The following is a 19,264-nucleotide window of genomic DNA, read 5'->3' as shown; positions in this document are numbered from 1 at the left end:
CAGCCAAAGCACAATATTATGGGATGCCATTTTTAACGTTCGCTGAAATGTACCGTAAATGTCACGAAGCAATATGAGGAAAAATTCGATTATTTTTAGAATTCATATTCATTTTAAAGTGTGATATGTCACAGCTTATTTCAGCTGGGTACATTGAATATTAAGATTATGTACATAACCATACTAATCATAATAAAGTAGGGGTATCCATGCATTAACTGAATATTTTCAGAGAATAAAATAGATATCTATAATTATTTTTTAAGGTTTAATCCTGTTTATTTACTTCTTTCCAAAGGATTTTGAGGCATGCTGAAACACTGGGAAAGATGGGGCATCACAATCTTAAGATTTTTATGTAATTATTCAAGAGGAGCCACAAGAAAGTGTGGTCATCTGGAAGGCTTTTCACCTCACAGACAGATGAAGGTAGGAGAGAAGAGGGGAGAAGTAATTTTTTCCGCCCTTAACTGCTCTGAAATATGCATGAGATGTATTGCTTTTCTGTCTAATGATTTTCTATTGATTACCCAACATTCAGCAGGAGCATCGACGAATGCACATAACTTTTTTGTCGAATTCCCGATAAGAAAATAATATACGTGCGTATAGAGAAGGTGGAGACACAACGACCGCGTGTAGACCAGGTTTATATGCGCATAGGCCTACTCGTTGTCTTGCACCGCAAATCACAGCTCTACCTGGAAATGGGTATTTTGTTGTGTCGTTTTAAGCGGCCATTCCCAGCAACAAATTTACTGCACCCTTTAAAAATCCCGCACGTTCTGCTTTCACCTTGGCATGAACATGGTACTGCCATCAAGCCAGACAACTCAATATACTGTATCTAGGGTGTAGTGCTCTTGGAAGATGTTTGCCAATTTGATCTGATATTTGCAGTGTATTAATTAATTCATTAATTCTTGGATTTGGGTAAGAGAGGCCAGTGTTTTTTTCTGTGCCATTCGTGTGGGGCTAGCTGCAGTGTATCCTATGCAACTGGGTGATTTAGATAATTGGTTCACGTGATAGAAGCTGATAAAACGAGAACTACTTTATAAAGTTCACGGAGAGTGAAGGTCTGGTTAAACTTTTAGTGAACTGTCTGGCGCCTATTGCTGTGCTGATTGAAATATATGTTGTCCAATCACGCTGCGTGATGGCGGGTTCGACAAGAGGTCAAGTGGGAACTAGTTATGCTGAAACCACACTATACGCGGCAACGGCCGCTTGTCGCCGCGCCGCGTCCCCACAGTCGGCTGTTTGTGGGCGTGTCACCTATTTTTGACAGACAGTTGTGTTCGTTAAATGTTGACCGGGTTTAATATCGTGTTTCATATTCATTGTCCTGTCGGAATAAAAATCATTTTGCAGTAACCTAGATCTGAAAGATGTTAGTCAGCTGCCTAGCTAGGCTGTTTAATGTCTACAACCAACAACAAAAACATTGTCTGACGAATTAGCCAGATAATTCCTTCAAAGTTGTATCTGATTAGCTAGCTAGGTGGCTGGTAGAAACGAACAACTAGCAACTAATACATTAGGAAGATTTTTTTTGTTTGTTATTGTTTGTTGTTACTCACTATAGCTACACATTAGTTAGCCTAGCTAGGCAGCTTATTAACATTTTCAGAGCTAGATTACTGCAAAAATGATTTTTATTCAGACTGGACAGTGATAGTAGCTAACGGCGATAACTACATTGCAGAGCCACCGACAATTTCAGAGACTTTTCTCCACGCTATTTCCTCTTATCAGTGTCTCTGTAGGAGATTTTATTAAGTCGGGAAACCCAATGTGGAAATTACGAGTTAGGTCCTCCATTGTGGAACGATAGAATGTGGAACTAAAATTAGAAAAAAATAGGGACAATTTACTTGACGGATCATTATATCACATCAGATTGGTTACCGCGACGCGGCGAGGGGGTCAAAGTTGAATTTTTGCCATCTCCACTGCGGCCTCCCCGCTCCCGCCGCGCCGCCGGCAATCCCAAAATGCCTTGCGGGGGCTGGCCGCCACCCCTCATTCAAAATGAATGGAGGCCGCTCCGTAAAACAGTTTCGTGAAATTGAGTTGAATGCACGTTTTGGAATTGATAATCGGTTTTCGCCATCGTCATTGAATGAAGTCGCGGTACGGGATGGGAAGGTGCGGACGTTTTGGTGTAAATTCCAGTTTTTCTTATTTTCTTCTCGACGAAGTGTTTTCTCTACTGTTTCGGTTTAGCTAACCTGCAGCTAGCCACACGAATAGGACAGCACGCGGCTGGACGAGTGTGTTTGTGTCGGACCTGCATTCGGATCGCCAGTGACTTGTTTTCCTGTGTGTGTGAGTAAACCTCAACATTATTCTTGTGTGGATTCATATGAGCTCCAACATGCGCGCCAACGTATAAAGACAAACTGTGCACGAACAGCCTAAAACCCCGGGTTATTTTCTTTAGTTTGTTATTTTGGTTTCGTGTTCATTTCTTTCATTTAATACTGTGACAGTTAAAGGGGCCATGCAATGTGTATGGGCTGCCTAAGTTTGAATGGCGTTAAGTTGATGGCACTTTGGTGTTTTTTAAGTAAATGCACTATTGTAGTTAAATAATATTCTGGACTGTGATAGTGTTATGCATATTTTTCTTGAATTTGATTAGTCATTATAATTTGGTATTTGGTATTGTGGTTTATCCTTATACATAGTCAAATTTCGCAAGTAGACCCTTTAGGTTAATAAATAACTGGTTCTTTAGAGTGCTCATGGTCGTGATAAGTTTAGCATGGAGTCATTGTTCCAAGCGTATAGTGTTTACTAACATCTTTAAAGCTACTGAGGCCTCCAGTCTCCCAGGTGAGATCCATAGGACATAGAGTAAACTGGTCATTCATCAGCTCCTCCCATGCATTTTAGTGTATTAGTGGAAGTTTCATAGGTTTCAGTATTACCTATGTAGCCTATATTATGTAAATGAGCATTGTGGTGGGAGGGCTACAAGGGCGTCGACAGCGATCGCTGTTTTCACCTTCCTCCTCGCGGCGCTGGCCGACGCAGGCCTGTTTTATTGAAACGTCGGCGTGGGGGGGGGGGGGAGAGAGAACACCGACCGCGTTTCGGTGACGTCGCCCGCTGGAGTCTCACGCCAGTCTCTACCGGTAGGCCGTTAACATCTCAATGGTTAAACCTGTCTCTGCTTATCTCCGGCACACATCGCCCCAGCGTTGACCTTAATCACGGGTCAGCCCACCTCAACAGCCGCAGCTGACGGGACGAGCGGAATGAGGAGTTATCGCTCGATCCTAGCCCAGGAGCACCGGAGAGAGACATTTGATGGCGCTGTCAGATATTGTGAGGGAAAAACACACGGAGTGGGGCAATGTTCTCGCCAGACCCTCATATTTTCCTAAATCAATCACAATTGAGGTCAAAGTTTAGCCGGGATGCATTCTAGCATAAACGTTGTAACCGTGACTTCCAGGTTCTTTAAATACATTTTTTAAAAATATAAAATAAATAAATAAATAAATCTTCAGCAGATTCTGCTTGTTAAAATCTGACCTACTCATCTTCAAAGACGCTTCTGAAGTGCGGTGTTACATACGTGTTCGGTCAATCTTACCGCGGCGACAATCGATAGAACCAAAAAGCCAAAGAATAACAAAGAACACCCTGTGGAAAAAAACGATTCTGTATATTAATGAGGGGGCGACTTTTACACATCAGTTTCCCACAATTTACGAAAAGAAAATAATACAATTACATTTTTAACTTAGAAGACTGTCATTCCTCAGCAGGGGAGCTGAATGGCAGCCCAAAAACATTGTTTCCAAATGAACAATATCAAGTCGTCCTGTAGTGGGCAGTATACGAAATGTATTGGCTCGTAAAAATGGAATTGCTTACTGTCAGAGTAATTGTTTTCTTCGGTTCTTTATACATGCTGTAACTTGTAATGTGCTTTTGCAACTAAAAAAAAGATCATTTTGATTATACATTATCTTTAAATGGTGCAAGAAAATCACTGATGATAAAATCAAAGATGATAAGATATTGTGCAGCAATCTGACATACTGCTCCAACGCACTGCCATTGTGAATGTAAATGCATTCTTTTACATTGGCAGTGCGTCAATGTTTCTTGTGGTCATGTGGCTTTCTTGTCACTTTAAAATTACAAGCATAAAGAAAAGACGTGATTTTCAATGCACAACCACTCACACACACACAAATGTACCGAAATTATCCTCATCTTCCCATCTTCCACTCACAGGTAAATTACGTAAGTTTGTCCCTCAGCCAAATTCTAAGGCATGCAGGATGTAAGCATTTGACACAAGAAAATTCTTAAAGGCTTTCAGAATTTCTCATGATATAGAAAATTATAATGTGCAGTATGTCTGGTGAAATAAAGAAAAATGTTCATATTACATAGATGGCTATCACAGCAGAAATATGCTTCATGCTTATTTGGGCTTTTTCACCTTTTACGCAATCAAGTAGGCTATAATTTTCAAGCAGTAGCTACTTTGCACCCATCGAGAATGCACAGAACAGTATCCAAAAAGCGATGGGAAAATCAGCTTAGATGCTGAAGAAGCCGCGGGCTGCATGTTCCGCCGTATCCAAAACCACGTCCAGAAACGACAGCGGCAAGGGATGGTTTACAGCAAACGCCTGACGGAATCAACAGAAGAGCCCCGCTTCGTGTCCCGATTTCCATCACGAGCCACTTTCACCAGGTACATGATCGGTGTTGAAGGTTCCTGGGGATGGCGAAGCATGCCGCTGCTACTTGTCTTGCGCTGGCGCCACCGGCGTTGCCAGTTTAGCTTTCTTTGTCGCTACATTTAGCGACTTTTTGACCGTCCTAGCGACTAAAAACTTATCTAGCGACTAGCGAGAAATTTGGCGACTTCTCGCAACTTTGGCAACCTCCATTCTCGTTGTCGAGCAACAGCAAAAATTTGTGAATGACGCCGCATGAGGCGTCACCCTGTTAGCGGGCATCCGCCCCAGCCCCCCCTAGTGACTTTTAGTGACATTTCGGAGACCCTATAGTGACTTCTGGTGAGATTCTTTTGGCAACACTGTGCACCACGCCCGATTACACTAGCCCCAGTTTCCCAGGGGACCGGAATCCCAGCAACAACACCAAACTAAAATGCGTTCTCGGCCGCTTCAAAGGTGGGATACAAGCTTACAAATCGTGAAATCGGGCGAGATCTTCCAGTTGAGCACCGAGAGAGAGAGATACTGGGGAGGAAAACAAAGTTGTACGGGTTATATTTCACCTCCTCCTGGACCTTTGATAAAGATAAAACAGGCGTAGAAGCCTCTGGCTCCAGTGTTTTCAAACCCTTTTCCTGCACAGCATCGTGTAGCACTTGAAATGTGTGTATGTGCGCGTGTGTGTGTGTGCGTGAGAGTGTGTGTGCGTGTGCGTGTACATGTGCGTGTGTGTACGCACATGCGGTCATACAGTATTTTCCCTGCGGTTGGTGCAGACTGAGAATCTCTCTCTCTCTCTCCCTTTCTCCCTCTCCCTCTCTCTCTCCCTCCCTTCATGTTCAGCATACGTTCTGCACTCGCTGGCCAGCTGGAGCGGGCGGATAAAGAGATATCCGCGGCGGATCTCTGACGGGTGGGGGACGGGCCGCGCCTCGCGCACCGCTCGGCCCACGGCGCTTATCTGCAGACAAGCATCGGGACCCGGGAGCGAATCGGTGACCCCTATTTGTGCAGGTTAATGCGCGGGCACCTCGACAAGCACGGCGGCGCCATTACCCAGCTTCCTCTGACGCACCCAACCCCCCCTTGTAAATCTCGCACTCGCCACATTATGATTCTATTCTCATTACCTCGGCGGCGCTCGCCAAATTGCCTTGTCTCTCAGGATCATCGGACGCCGGGTTCTTTTCCTGCACCTGCGACCCAGTAGTTTAACGCAACTCTCCCTCCACCGCCACTTACTCTGCGGCCTCCTCGACGAAGAATCGGTACAAACGCACGCCACAGACAGACGTGGCCGAGCCGATCGGGCATCCGAAAATTAAGAACAAAAAGAAAGAAAAAGGAAAAAAAAAAACAGATGGGCAGAAGCTCTTACGTCTAACGCTTCCACAAACGGAGATGCCAGCTTCAATTCTTGGCGACGTGTTTCTTCCCCCCATTTACATTTAAATGAATTGGCACTGCGTATATATGTATACAGCAGCCAGGTACGCTTGGGCTGTTCCAAAATGAATTTGAAAGTTCCTAAAAAGAAAATAAATATTGCAATCCTTGCGAAGTCCAGTCCATCTGATACCAGTGAAGAGAACAAATTAATTTACTGCTTTTTTTACTATCACATCTGAGGATGCCTGTCAGGGTAGCATTTATCTGGTTTGTTGTATAGTCTTTCATTCATTCATTCATTCATTCATTCACTCACTAATTTATTCATTCCCCAGGATACACAAGTAGAGTAGATGTGAGGAGATAAAACTGATACACCTGGTTTTAGTGAATTACCAGGGCTTTGATTATCCAGGTCTACACACATTTACTGAAAGAACAAGCCTTCACTTGCTGAACTCTGGGTTTCATGATTGAATTTACAATCCTCAGTTATGCCCAAAGGTTCTTGATATGTAACTAATGTACAATATAAAATATAAGTTCTGATCAAAATTCTGTGTTGTCAAAGTGACATATCCTCAACTTCTTGGCTGTGGTCCAAGACACGTGTAGCTGCCATGACATGTGGCAAAATGTTAAAAAAAAAAAAAAAATATTGAATTCAGGCATTTTGATGAATGTAGGCATTTTTTGATTAAAAATGTATCACCGGTGCTGTGAAAATTTTCTTCGAATAAATCTATAAACATTTATCAGTGTTGAATTACAGAACTCATACGAGTAGCTCCATAAAAAGATTAACTATGGTTAGGGAAAGGTTGAGAATTTACAGATTAGACGATATAAATGATTTGCAGGTGCGTATGCTCAAACAAGCTCTGGTTTTGTAACTAATTTCTTTCTAACCATTCAGCACAAGAAAAACAATCTACTTAGCTATTTTTCAGCTCTGGCTCCCTGTGTGTAAACAATATTCTGGCAGGACAGCCGGGGGATAAATTACACAGCCTGTGTGCGGTACAAAATTAATTTTCAAACTTAACTTCCACCGAAACTGTTATAAATATTACTTTTGAAAATAAACTGATTTTGTTTCTTCTCGCTGATCTGTTTTTTTTTTTCTTGTTTTTTTTAACCATCATTTTCGGCACATTGGGTACACCTTTCGGAAAGGTGCGAGAACCTAGGTCCCGGCATTCACCTCTATGATGACACGTGGCTTAAAAAAACGTAGGCGAGAAGATAACCGTGAAGAACATCCTGCCTCTGTCCGTCGCTCACTTTGTGCCCGTAAGATGACATGAGCAAGCAGCCATTGTGCTAGCAGGTAGCTACGCTAAGCTCAGCAGGTCTGAGGGGGAATAACAGAATGGCCCGTTAATGGAGAAACGGGAAAGCGGAATGCTCATTTAGATGCGGCGGGCTCGTTGGCTCAACTCCGCGCGCGTGTGAATGGCGCGCGATTGGATTTTATATTGTGCCCCGTCGGCCGACACTCGTTCCTCATTCAAAATAATCACACCCGGGCAATTCCAGTCCTCTCGTCACACAATGCTTTGCTTTGGAGCTAACTGCTTTCCATTTTTTAGACTTCTTAGTCATTTTCCCCTTGCCTGTGCATACTTCTTTTGGGCAGCTTTGAAGCAGCATATTTTAGAGTGTGCATCACAAGGCCACAAATCCAAGGTGGTGAATGGTTTTTTTAGGTTTTTGTCTTTCAGATTATTCAAAGTATTTTAGAAACTATGTGTGTGAGTGGGAGAGGGAGAGGAAGAGAGAGAGAGAGATTCTCAGTCTGCACCAACCGCAGGGAAAATACTGTATGACCGCACGCACGCACGCATACACACACGCACGCACGCACACACACACACACACGCACACACACACGCACACACACACACACATACAAGCACACAGATGGCATTTCGGCATTTACATTGACTTGTGTATGCTGGCAGGAAAGCCTACATACAGAATACTGCACATAATCTTTGTCTTAATATTACAGCTTTGCCAAATAGCCAGCCATGTTGTAATCATCATATCAGCAGTCATATAAAGGTTACATATATTCAGTACCAGCACGCCTTGTTGAATTCAGGTATACATTTGTCTGTCTGTGCAGCAGCTAAACTCATCTCTCTGGACTATCTGGCTAATCAGGCTAATTAGTTAGCTGTTGCATGAAGCAGCACTTCCCATCAATTCACCTGTCTGCTGAATTCTTTAGGAGCGGCTGGATCCAATTCAAAAATCATGACATCAAAATCACTGTTGAGAAGCCCTCGGTTACTGGCGGAATACTTTTTCTTAATCACGTTAATATGGATGGAATCAACGAGTAAAGTTATGAAAGTGTGACCTGTTTTTTTCAGCGTGTAGCCCGCTCACAATTCCCTCATTCCAAATCTTCTAACGTATATAAAAGCGCTGATCTTTGAAATTTAGATTGTCGAGCGGTGCCGTGTAATTCCTGCCAGGGTGGCGAGAAGCCACAGGTGTGACGAGACGAGAGATGGCGAGCATTCGTCTTCTCCGTAGACCGAAAGGGAAGGAGCTCGTTGGGTCGAGGAGTTGAAAATTACTTTTTGTTCAGTAGCAATGCGATGCCTTGATTTACCAAGTGTTTGCATTGATATGGATCTGAGGTAAACTGCTGTTCGGCCAGAAATTCACCTGATTGGCTCTGCCAGTTGGCAGTGCTACAACTTTAGAGTTTGAAGTCTGCTGTGCTGAGGTTGAGACTTACATCGCACAGTGTCCTTGAATGACTGAGCCGTCCGTGGAAGACTAATATGCTCCATAGCTGCAGCTGTAGAGCTTCTACTAGAAAAAAAAAAAGTTCGCTGAAGATGGTTACCATGATTACGATACAGAACTGAACTGGCAAAATCAGCATTGCACCATTGTTCAGTTCTTTATTTCTAAAATAAAATAAAACGGATTATAGAAGGTTTCTCTCTCACCACGGTCATATTTGAAAAGAACAGTTTCATAAGGCCAGCGACTGAATATCACAAAATAAGTATTTGTTTGGTGATATGGACTCTCTCCCAGTCCCGCTAGAACTTTCTGAACAGCTGCATCATGGGAAACCCATGTTATATTGGAATGTAATGAAAACAGAAAGTGTTGGCCTAGAGGCATACTTAAACACATCCTTTTTCACTCTCTTTAACCAAAGTATTTGGAACTTATAGTGCCTGAGCGTTCACCTTCTTTCTGTACGATTGTATGGACATCCAGTTCTGGGGTGTCCAAAAAGCCACATAAATTCACTGCAGTGTTAATACAGGCAGGCAAGAATATTCCTCAGTGAGGATTACAGAAGTGAAATGTAAATTTCCACAGGACGCGGAATCCCTGTCAGCTTCCAGAGCCACAGATATAGGGGTGTGAATGATGTGTTATCCTAACAGCTCATTATGCCTGTCAACATAACTGATTTCAGCAAAACATCAAATGTTTTGCCACACAAAGTTTGACGGTCCTGAACAGCCACACCCATAACAGCAGAACACCATAATAAGAATGACACTGCTCCCCCTCCCCCTCCCGTCTCCTAGATGCTGTCTCCCACTCGTCAAGCAAACTGGCATTGCCACACCCCCCCCCCCCCTCTTATTGTAAGCTGTTCTCTTCCTTTATCTTGGGGGCAGCTGTATCTTCGTGGGCCAAGACTGACAGTCATTGTTCTGCTTCTTTTTTTATCATCAGGATGTAAGAACTGTCTCGACTTTGCCTTGGTGGCACAAAAGGGCTGGGAGCTGTGGGTGGTGATGTGGGCGGGGGTGGGGTGGGGGTGGGGGTGGGGGGGGGGTTGTTTGAAAGGAGCCGACGGAACCTGACACGATGCCATGCCATGTCACGGGGACGGCGCGACAGCTATCGCAGCCCGGCAACGCGTTGCGTAGCACGCGCCTCGGGTGCCAAAACAGAGAGAGAGAGAGAGAGAGATATCCCTTTCGCCCCTGTGAATATTTCATCCGCCGCGTTCTCAAGAAGCGGGGGCCACTTTGCGGTCTCGGGCTTCAGCCTCATTCCGGATTAAGGGCTTTAAGGGGTCCGGTGGGCGGTTAGGATCCAGGCTTTCGGTGTTCAAGATTCACGCCGATGGTGCTCTGGCCGTCCTCCGCTCGGTATATCAGCGAACGGCGGCCTTCGGAGTCGCCGTGACCTTCCTCCCCTCTCCGGAGGAGCCCTTTACACTTTCTTTTTACGTCTCCCGCACTTGTAAGCGTGATTCAGCCGGTCACAGCTTGCATCTGCCTTTCGAAAGCTGCCGTAAATGCACTTCCTTTCAAGTAAGAACAGGATGGGGTTGGGGGGGGGGGGGCAAATTCACACGGCACAGGAAAAGAAGCCGCACCTTCCCACCTACGGTTCTGAACACGCACTACGACAACGCGGGCCAGAGAGTCGGGCGGAGCGGACGGACAGACCTTCCTCCGGCGCCGCCCACCGCTGATTGGCCGCGTTCCCGCAATCACGCAGAATCCCTGCAGTTCACCCGGGTCTTCAGATTGCCGCCATCTCATTGGAAAGGCCTGCCGCCCTTTTCAGAGATGCCACAGGTCCCCTCATCATTAGCATGCGAGCGCACACGAACGCCCGCCAGGCCTGCTTTCGGCTAGGCTAGGGGCGAAACGGCTCAGCGGTTCACCGGCGCGGGGGGGCTGTTTGTCACCGCCTTAATCACGCGTGGCGCCGGCTGGTAATCCTCACGCTGATTGGAGATCCAAGATCAAAGCCTTTCCCTAAAACTGTCACTTGGCAATCCCAGGCCCTTCGCCGCATATCACTGGCAATTAAGAGTCCCTTCAAAGCGCTTCATTAAGACGTTAAAGATGCCACGTTCCCCCTGGACCCCTCTGGAGGGGCTCTGGTGCCAGCTGCACCTCCCCACATCCTCATTTCCCCCCCCCCCCCCCCCCCCGCATGAGCACGCCGCCAAAAAAATAACAATCGCACGGGGTGTCTTCGGTCGTAAGCGCCCCGTGTGATTGCACTAGCAGGAAAGATTCTGTTTCCCCCCCCCCCCCCCCCCCAGTTCTGAGCGGTTCCCAGGCAGCGGCGAGGAGGATGAAGCAGCGTCACGGCGGATTCAGAAGGAGCCGGCCCGCTAATTGAAACCGTGCCCGCAGTCGGGTTGGCGGGAAGGGGGCATTAATGCGGGCTAGCGCGCTACCGTAATTAGCAAACAACTGTAACTAAAGGGCGCGGGGCACGGAGAGGCACGCCCGTCGCAATGAGCCTCCCCCGTCTCGACTCCGTGATTTCGGTATGAAAAGCCCGGAGCACTCGAGGGGGGAGAACGGAAGGCAAGAAAACAACTGGCACACAGGAACGGGAGGCACTCGCACTTAAACAGAAACAGTACATAGACAAAAAAAATAAAATAAAAAATCTCTCCGGTATCGGCGGCTAGGCCCGAAACAGCACTGTAAACAAGCAGCGGCACGTGTCCGGCCACGAGACACCAGGGAGAGGAGGAGTTCTGTTTTCTTACCTAGCGCGTGTGAAATGATCCCTTCCTCTCTCTCTCCCTCTCCCTCCAAAGTGAGGAGTCGTGCTGCACCTGGTGACCGGCAGAGGAGAGGAGAGGAGAGGCGTCACTGACACGGACTCCAGCCCTCACTCGCTCCGCCACTCTCTGTCTCACGCCACCCGATCGGGGGGGAGCGGACGTACGGCGTCGCACGCTCAGGTTCCAGGGTTTCCGTTTCGTTAGCGCGAGCGCGGGAGAGACGCCCCCTAATCGCGTGTCTTTTCGGCGGTCGCGGCTGGGGCGGGGCGGAGGGGGGGGGGAGACGGTGCTAACCGAGCCGCCCCTCGCTCGCGCGGCTGGGAAAACCGCTGCGTCCGCGGAACCCGTCAACCGCGAAGTGCCATTAACGCCGCCGAGTTCAATTTCCCCCGCACCCCGCTGTGACCTTCCCGCGTTTGAGCACTGCTGCTGACATGATAAAACTAGCAGTGTAGAGTAGATAATGTGGAGGGGAGATGAAATAGGGTCGCCGGCATCCCCCCCCCCCCGGTTTTTCAATCGAAATGGTTTTCGGATTAACTGTACAGGTCCGGTTTGTGGTCCTGACCGGACAACATAATGCCCGGTCTGAGCACTTGATAGAAAAAATAAATAAATACTGTTAGTTTGTAATGAATTCTTGTCTCCACCAACCCCCCCCCCCCACCGCCCCAACCCCAGTCCATCATCCATTCCGATAGTGGTATAACTAATATTGCGGGGGGTGGGGGGGCTGGGGGACTCCAATGTGGCTACAGTCTGATGCTGGTGCCACCCCTAAAATAATCCTCCTTCACATGAGATCCACACAAGCATGCTCAATTCAACAGTGAAAAAAAAAACAACACAAGCCTGCAACCTCTGGGTTTCAAAGGTAAAAAAAAAAAAAACAGAACCAGAGAAATCAATTTCCAATAAAAAAATGTAGTTGGTTTATATCAGAATGCACAGGCTCAATATAAAGACATCACAGCATAGCACATACAGTATATAGTTCACTTGGCAATATAGGTAGCATAGTAAGCATCTCTTCATAAACCTTCTGCCAAAGCAATACCCTCAGTTTTACTTTAGCTCTATTACTCCCCTGAATTTTCTTGGCATCTGTATTACCATGTCCACGAGAATAATAAAAGCAGTGCGTGTGCAGTTATAAATCTAGTGTAAGGTCTAACGAGGGGTTCAACCATTTCACTGTGACAGATAATAGCGGACCTGCATGGGCAGCAGTGAGCTATTTGGAAAACTACAATTTTCTTTCTTTTTTTTCTTCTTTTTTTCACATACAGGTATATCCTGAAAGCTATTCATTAACACAGCATGCAGGGTCACTTACAGTGCAGCTATTAGACACTTGGCATGGGTTACTGAAATTCAGGGTGGGTCTGGGCAGTAGGGAACTTTCATGCCAATTTGATGCCCACCTCCAACACATAATACAAACATGTCACACTATTTATACAAATGCACTGCACTGGAAACACCACATGGTGAAAGATGATGTGTAATTACTGCTCGGCCAAAAATAAATAGGTGGTAAATAAGATGTAAGAGGCGTTCCCCCCCACCCCCCGCAAGATGGGTGGGGGCAGATAATTGGATATAAACTGTCCAGGTGCACAGTGAAATACCCCACAGTAAAATGTTCGGTGTTAAATTAACTCTTACAGAATACATATGGTGCTTATGAGAACGTATGGGAACGATGTGAATCACATGCTATGGCCTTCACAGTCACCAGATCTCAACTCGATTGAGGTTTTGTACCGATTCGTTAGACGGCGCTCTGCACCACCGTCATCAAAACACCAAATGAGGGAATATCTTCCGGAAAGAACGGTGTTCCATCCCTCCAGTAGAGTTCCAGAGACTTGCGGAATCTATGCCAAGGCGCACGGAAGCCTTTCTAGTGGCTCGTGGTGGTCCAACAGACACGTTATCCTGTCTTTTCCCCTTTAATTTGTCGCCCGTCTGTAGCCTTGAATGGAATTTAGAACATTAGGCATTTGCTGAATTTCCCTGATTAAATCCTGTTAATTCCGAAGGTGCTACTATCATCCAGTTACACAGGAGCGCGTGCACTAAATACCCTGCCATGGGGAGGGACTTTGAGAACTTTGTGCGCTACAGCACGTGCAGCGGGCTGTTTACGTGCCATGTGCCAGGGACCCCCCCCCCATGCCCCCCCCCCAAACACAAGTTTCTTGGCCTTAAAGAGTGAGAACGGTGTTATTCCCGCCTCTGCTCCCTGTGAATCATCGCTCTCTCTGCCTGTAATTCCTTATCTTTTTCGGCTATCCCATTTCCGATTTGTTGATGCTGCAGATGGATTCCCTCGCCGTGGCCATTTATTACCTGTCAGGGGAGGGCGCTTTTCATCGTTTCTCTTTTCTGCTGGAAAAAAAAAAAAAAAAACTGGGGCTTTTGAAAAAATGCACCTGGAGGAGGAAAAAAAAAGGCGTGGTACGTGCGGTGAAAAGAAGCGAACGCTCTGGCTTTGATGTTCGTTACACTGATCTTTCCTCGCCTTCGCCGCTGTTATCCTTTTAACGGCTGAACCCAACTTTCTCCCGCCCCGCTGCTGGGCCAACACACAGGACCATGAAGGATAGAAAATGGGTACAGAGAGGCCGGCAGCCCAAACCCATCTGGACAGGGCAGAGCTGATTAGGATGAGGTGGAGGGAGGGAGGGAGGGAGGGTGGAGAGCGGTCTTGACCTACATATGCTTTTTTGCCCTCTGTTTTATGCTTGATGAGTAGGCTTTGTCAAGTCAGTGTTCTAGAACTCCATTGCTTTCTTATTACCAGTAGTGATTGTTATGCGAACATTAGAATGTTCACTTAACATTCCAATCACGTATTGGTGATGTTGCACCTTTAGCGATGACACCAGAATTAGAATCAGAGTGTAAACATTGCTTGCTCTGTCTGTCTGTGGCATCGTCACAATGTGTGGAAATGCATTTCTGAGTAACCTTTCAGCAAAATATAGTGATGGACAGACCAGGACACCTCAACAGCATCACCAGGCGGAGCTACAATTAGCTGTCAGTCAGTGACTTGATTAATCCAATCAAAAGATTGTGCTTTGCAGAAAAATAAGAAAAACTGACAAGTTAAACCAGCGTATCGATGACAACACAATGTTTGATAGCTTTGTCAGCTCTTGTCGCCATGACACCTCATTCCCCTATCTCTATCAAACGCCACCTCTTTGGCAAATGTATGTTGTCTATACCAACGCTTTCTTGTATTTAAAATGCTTCCCTGTATAATCTATATTGTACATATATATATATATATATATATATATATATATATATATATATATGTATATAAACCTGGGAAAATCATAAACAGTAAATGGAAGAATTATAACCAGCTGTCAGAACAGTGAAAAAAACACCTTCGTCTTATCTAATTAAAATGCATATGCCTCCATTTACAAATGGCTTGAACATGCATGCATGCATGCATATGGAACACTCGCACGCCGCACAGTCGGAGAAATTAAATGAAGACAAATTGCGTGGCCTGAAAACAAAAGGAGGCGGGAGAATCCAACATGTCTTGGCGGATGGGCCAATCACAAGAGGTCTCCTTCGGAGGCACAATTGTTCCCTCATGTTTCGAGAATACTAATGTACTTAGCTTTTAGATAAGTGTTCTCCTTCAGGCACAACTAATGCATCCATTGTGTTCTGGATCTAGGTTACCTTAAGCATCTCAAGAGGTTACAATTAAAATGTCTGCATTGTCTGCATATAGTTAGGAGATATTGGGCTACAGAAGACTCATAATGCAGTATTGCTGTCACGTCACAATACGTTTTAATACATGATTTACATAAGGTTTAATACATAATACATGATTTCAGGTATTTTATCTTCATTAAACAAAAGGACTTCAGAATCAGTTCAACCTTTAACTTATTTTTTTTGGTAGTGAACACCTCAAACAGCTGAAGCATCAGTAGGCCACCCAGTACAGTGTTTAAAAAAAAAATCAAACAGAGAATTTAATCAATGTATGATCTTCTCCAGAGCGCCAGGTTCAATTTATGATGAATTGCACGTAACCACTGATATTATAATCAGACAGAGGAATTGCTCATCCTCGACTTCGCACGATGCAACAGATTTTCTAATTGTTTTTTGCATTCCCCATTCAATTACCGTTCCCCAGGTTAGCTTGGTTGTCCATACCAACCTGGCAAGAGAGGAAACCAAACAAATGGATGGTCAGCAACACTAACTAGCCGAAATATATATATCTGCCATGGCTTCAATAAAGTTGCTCATCCACTTCTGTCACAACACACTTGATGGGTGCACTTGATAATAAAATTTTTTAAAAGTTGTCGTCAAAGAGATGAATCCTGGAGCTTTTTGTAATATATATTGAAATACACACTTCTCGTAATATATAAATAATGTGACACAAAAGGGTGTGGGTTGAGAAAATTCAGCGCTCGATGGTGCCCCGCCCTCATCAGAATGCCTCCCGCGGACTGCTGGTGGGGGCAGAATTAACCCAAAACCGCTGGAGCACAGGCCTCTCCCACAGTCATTAAATTCGACTGCACCCGCTTCCCAGCAGGCCGTGCACATTAGAGAGTTGGCAGCTTCTATCTATGACTATCTGACATTCCGGCATGCGAGATAAGACAGCTGATTAAAATCCATAAATCAATCCGCTAGCGAGGCCGCCGCAAATTAAAAGCCCCGGAGTCACTATCGGCAAACAAACAAGGGGCCCTGTCAAACTGCGGGGAACGGGGTGAGAAAGAGGGCATCGTTTGACACAGATTCCCACACCCTCGCACGGACAGATATAGACACACGCACACATGCACACACGCACACCCACGCAAACATGCACACACACACACACACACTTGCGTACACACACACACACGCATGCACACGCGCACACACACTTGCGTACACACACACACACGCATGCACACGCGCGCACAAACACACGGACGCACACATACACACAAACACACACACACACACAAACATATACACACACACACACACACAGAAAATGGCTAATCTATATTTGTAGGCGAGTAAAAAAAGGATGTGTTTTCTCCCGGTTCCAGCATTGAAAAGGGCTTTGACCCCAGGAGCTCAGATCATTCTTTTGTTTTCCTCCCACGCAGACGTTGTGATATTGGCAGTGCTTTTATGTGAGGCTCTCTCGCAGGACACCGCACTGTACAACGAACAGAGCCCCGCAGGTAAAACCCAAACAACAGCAGCAGCGCAAGCAACCAAAGGACAAATCTCTCTTCTGTGTTTACAGTACATCAATTCAAAACAACAAAAAAAAAGTAAAAGTTGGTCGGTGCAGCGTGACCAATGTTTTTTTTTTTTTTTTCCAAATTACTAAATTAATAAAGACATAATAAATGCCGTCTTCTTTACCAAGAGAATACCAAGTATTTTTTTTCCCCTGCGCTTTCAAAGAGGGGGGAAGGACCCATTAAAAGGCACGTAACGGACCTGGCGGCCCAAGTAATGTACTTCGGGGGATGCCACGAGTGATCAAGAGCTTTTTAATGGCTTTAGCGCTCGTGGCTAGCTGCAGCGGCCCCGCCGTTGTTGAATGACTGGGCTGACTCACGCACTGCATTCTGGGTACTTGTGTCGGAGAAGAACAAAAGAAGAAGAAGAAGAAGAAGAAGAAGCGGCTTCTCCAATTTTCCGGCCGGCAGATCCGGGGGAAGGTTTGCTTTTATCATCTCGTCCGACGCAGGCCGGGAGATTGGTGTTGTGACGGCGATACGGCTGGACACAGGAGCTCCTTCCGACTCTTTCAGCGGTATTGAATTGAAAAGACCTTGATGTCAGCCATCAGAAGAAAAGGCCTTCATTTGATTTATAATTTAAGTCTGAAAAAAAAAGCGCGAGCCCTTTCTCTCCGTTGGTAAATCCGGTCCCCTTTTTTGACCCTTAAAAAAAAAAAAATACATATATATATAAAGACCCGGAATGGAAGCAAGTAGATGAAGACGTACCTTTTTTGTATTTTGTATGAATGCAAGAGCTGGCCATTAACATTAAATGCTGTAACCCATTTGGAACATGAGTCACCCACTCTTGCGCATTTACTTCTGCCGAATGGAGAGGGGAATGATGGGTAATCTCTGCCCCTCTCAACCTTGCTCTCTCTCTGCTCGGAGTCTCCAAACCATGGCAGAGTTCAGCAAGCCAGCTGCTATCTTTATTGCTCATATAAAGGCGAGATATGACAGGCAGGGTAAGAGATATGTAGAGAGAAGTGTCTCCCAATCAATGTGTCTGACCCTTGGAGCAACAGTACAAGCGCAACAGAAGCAGGGTTTTCCGAGTTATTATTTTGTTCTTTGTGCTGTATACTCATAGGGTCGCATTCACGAAACGATCAAATGTAATGGTACACATGTTTCGTGAATGAGGCCCATTATCAACTTATTGTATATTGTATCTTATTGTATAAACTTACGTATGTTATACTATACGTATGTTATAGTTAAAATGTTCTCTTGGTTTAATTATCCACAGACATTCAACCTATGGTCATAAAAAGTACAAATAAAATCATAAACATACAATATTTCCCATCACGTTCTTCAGTTCAAAATCTGGGATCGTCTGTGTCAATTCAAAGGATGAACAGATGCCATGTAACACACAACATATTGACAAACAAAACACATCACCAGTTAGACACCAGCAATGACTCCTCGTGAAATAAACGGTCAATCGTTGTCCGGGTCACGATGTCATGAACCATAATCGCGGAGCGTAATTCCTAAAGCGTCTTCGAAGGAAACCAAGCCTGACGAACTCGGACTTGGTAATGAAGACAGATTTTCAAAAGATAGCTCTGACACAACACCAGTCCCCGACAGGCAGAGGAGCACCGCACGCTCCCTGTCATAATGAAATGGCCGTTAGCCTTCAGGGAGGCTCCGCGGGCCTGTAACGCCACCGTCGTCCCGCCGCTGCACGGACGAAGCCCCGAGAAACGATGAGCGCTGTGGGGCGAGCGATGATCGATGCGCTCGAGACCCGCGGCTCAATCCATAACGCTGCCTTCGACCCTGGCAACCAAGGACGGCCGGGCCAGACTTTGATTCGTTCGATTACTTTCCTCCGTTTGTCTTGTTCGTTCGTACGTCAGCCCGTTGCACGCAGCAGCCCTGCGTGCAAAATCGGCTTGTGCTTTTTGATGGAGTGCTTAAAACGTACACCCCCCGCCCCCCTTTTTTTTTTGCGATGTGGAACGGTCCTACCTGGCGGTACCATAGTACACTTTGGGTTCTGCTCGAAGTTATGCTGGGCCTCTGCTTCCTGTGTGGATTTATAGCACTGGGGTTCAAGACAAACAGAGTGTTTTGTGCCATATGATTCCTGAAAGCATAGCCTCTTCCCTTTATAACTGTATCTATCCAAGCATACGTACAGGATTGTATTTATTTACTTCATTCTTTTATTGTATTTTTTTTTTGGGGGGTTAAGTGTGCCTCAATTATTTTGCATACAATAGTTAATTTATTAATGCCTCATATTTCCCGTGATTTCATTGCCATTCCTGAGTTGTAATATTATCGGTGTTAATGCGATAATGTAA

The 19,264-nt window shown here is 45.6% G+C and overlaps 1 protein-coding gene and 1 long non-coding RNA gene across 5 annotated transcripts in view; one reads left to right on the top strand and one right to left on the bottom strand.

The window, feature by feature from the left end:
• Positions 1 to 19,264, bottom strand: part of tnr (tenascin R (restrictin, janusin)) — a 177,871-nt gene that overhangs the window by 65,200 nt on the left and 93,407 nt on the right. Inside the window, exon 1 of one of the 4 annotated variants that reach the window (XM_064341666.1) lies at positions 11,620 to 11,738. The exons of the other annotated variants lie outside the window; for them this stretch is intronic. The gene's annotated coding sequence lies outside the window, so the exon portion shown is untranslated. Of the gene's footprint in view, positions 1 to 11,619; positions 11,739 to 19,264 lie in introns of those variants that run through there. 4 annotated transcript variants of the gene reach the window in all.
• LOC135258280 (uncharacterized) lies at positions 1,200 to 6,857 on the top strand. The gene is made up of 2 exons (XR_010330941.1): positions 1,200 to 2,331; positions 5,559 to 6,857. It is a non-coding gene; the product is annotated as an uncharacterized LOC135258280 (long non-coding RNA).

The sequence above is a fragment of the Anguilla rostrata genome, chromosome 6 (assembly GCF_018555375.3).
Source record: "Anguilla rostrata isolate EN2019 chromosome 6, ASM1855537v3, whole genome shotgun sequence".
NCBI lineage: Eukaryota > Metazoa > Chordata > Actinopteri > Anguilliformes > Anguillidae > Anguilla > Anguilla rostrata.
This window is presented reverse-complemented; position numbering and strand designations above follow the sequence as displayed.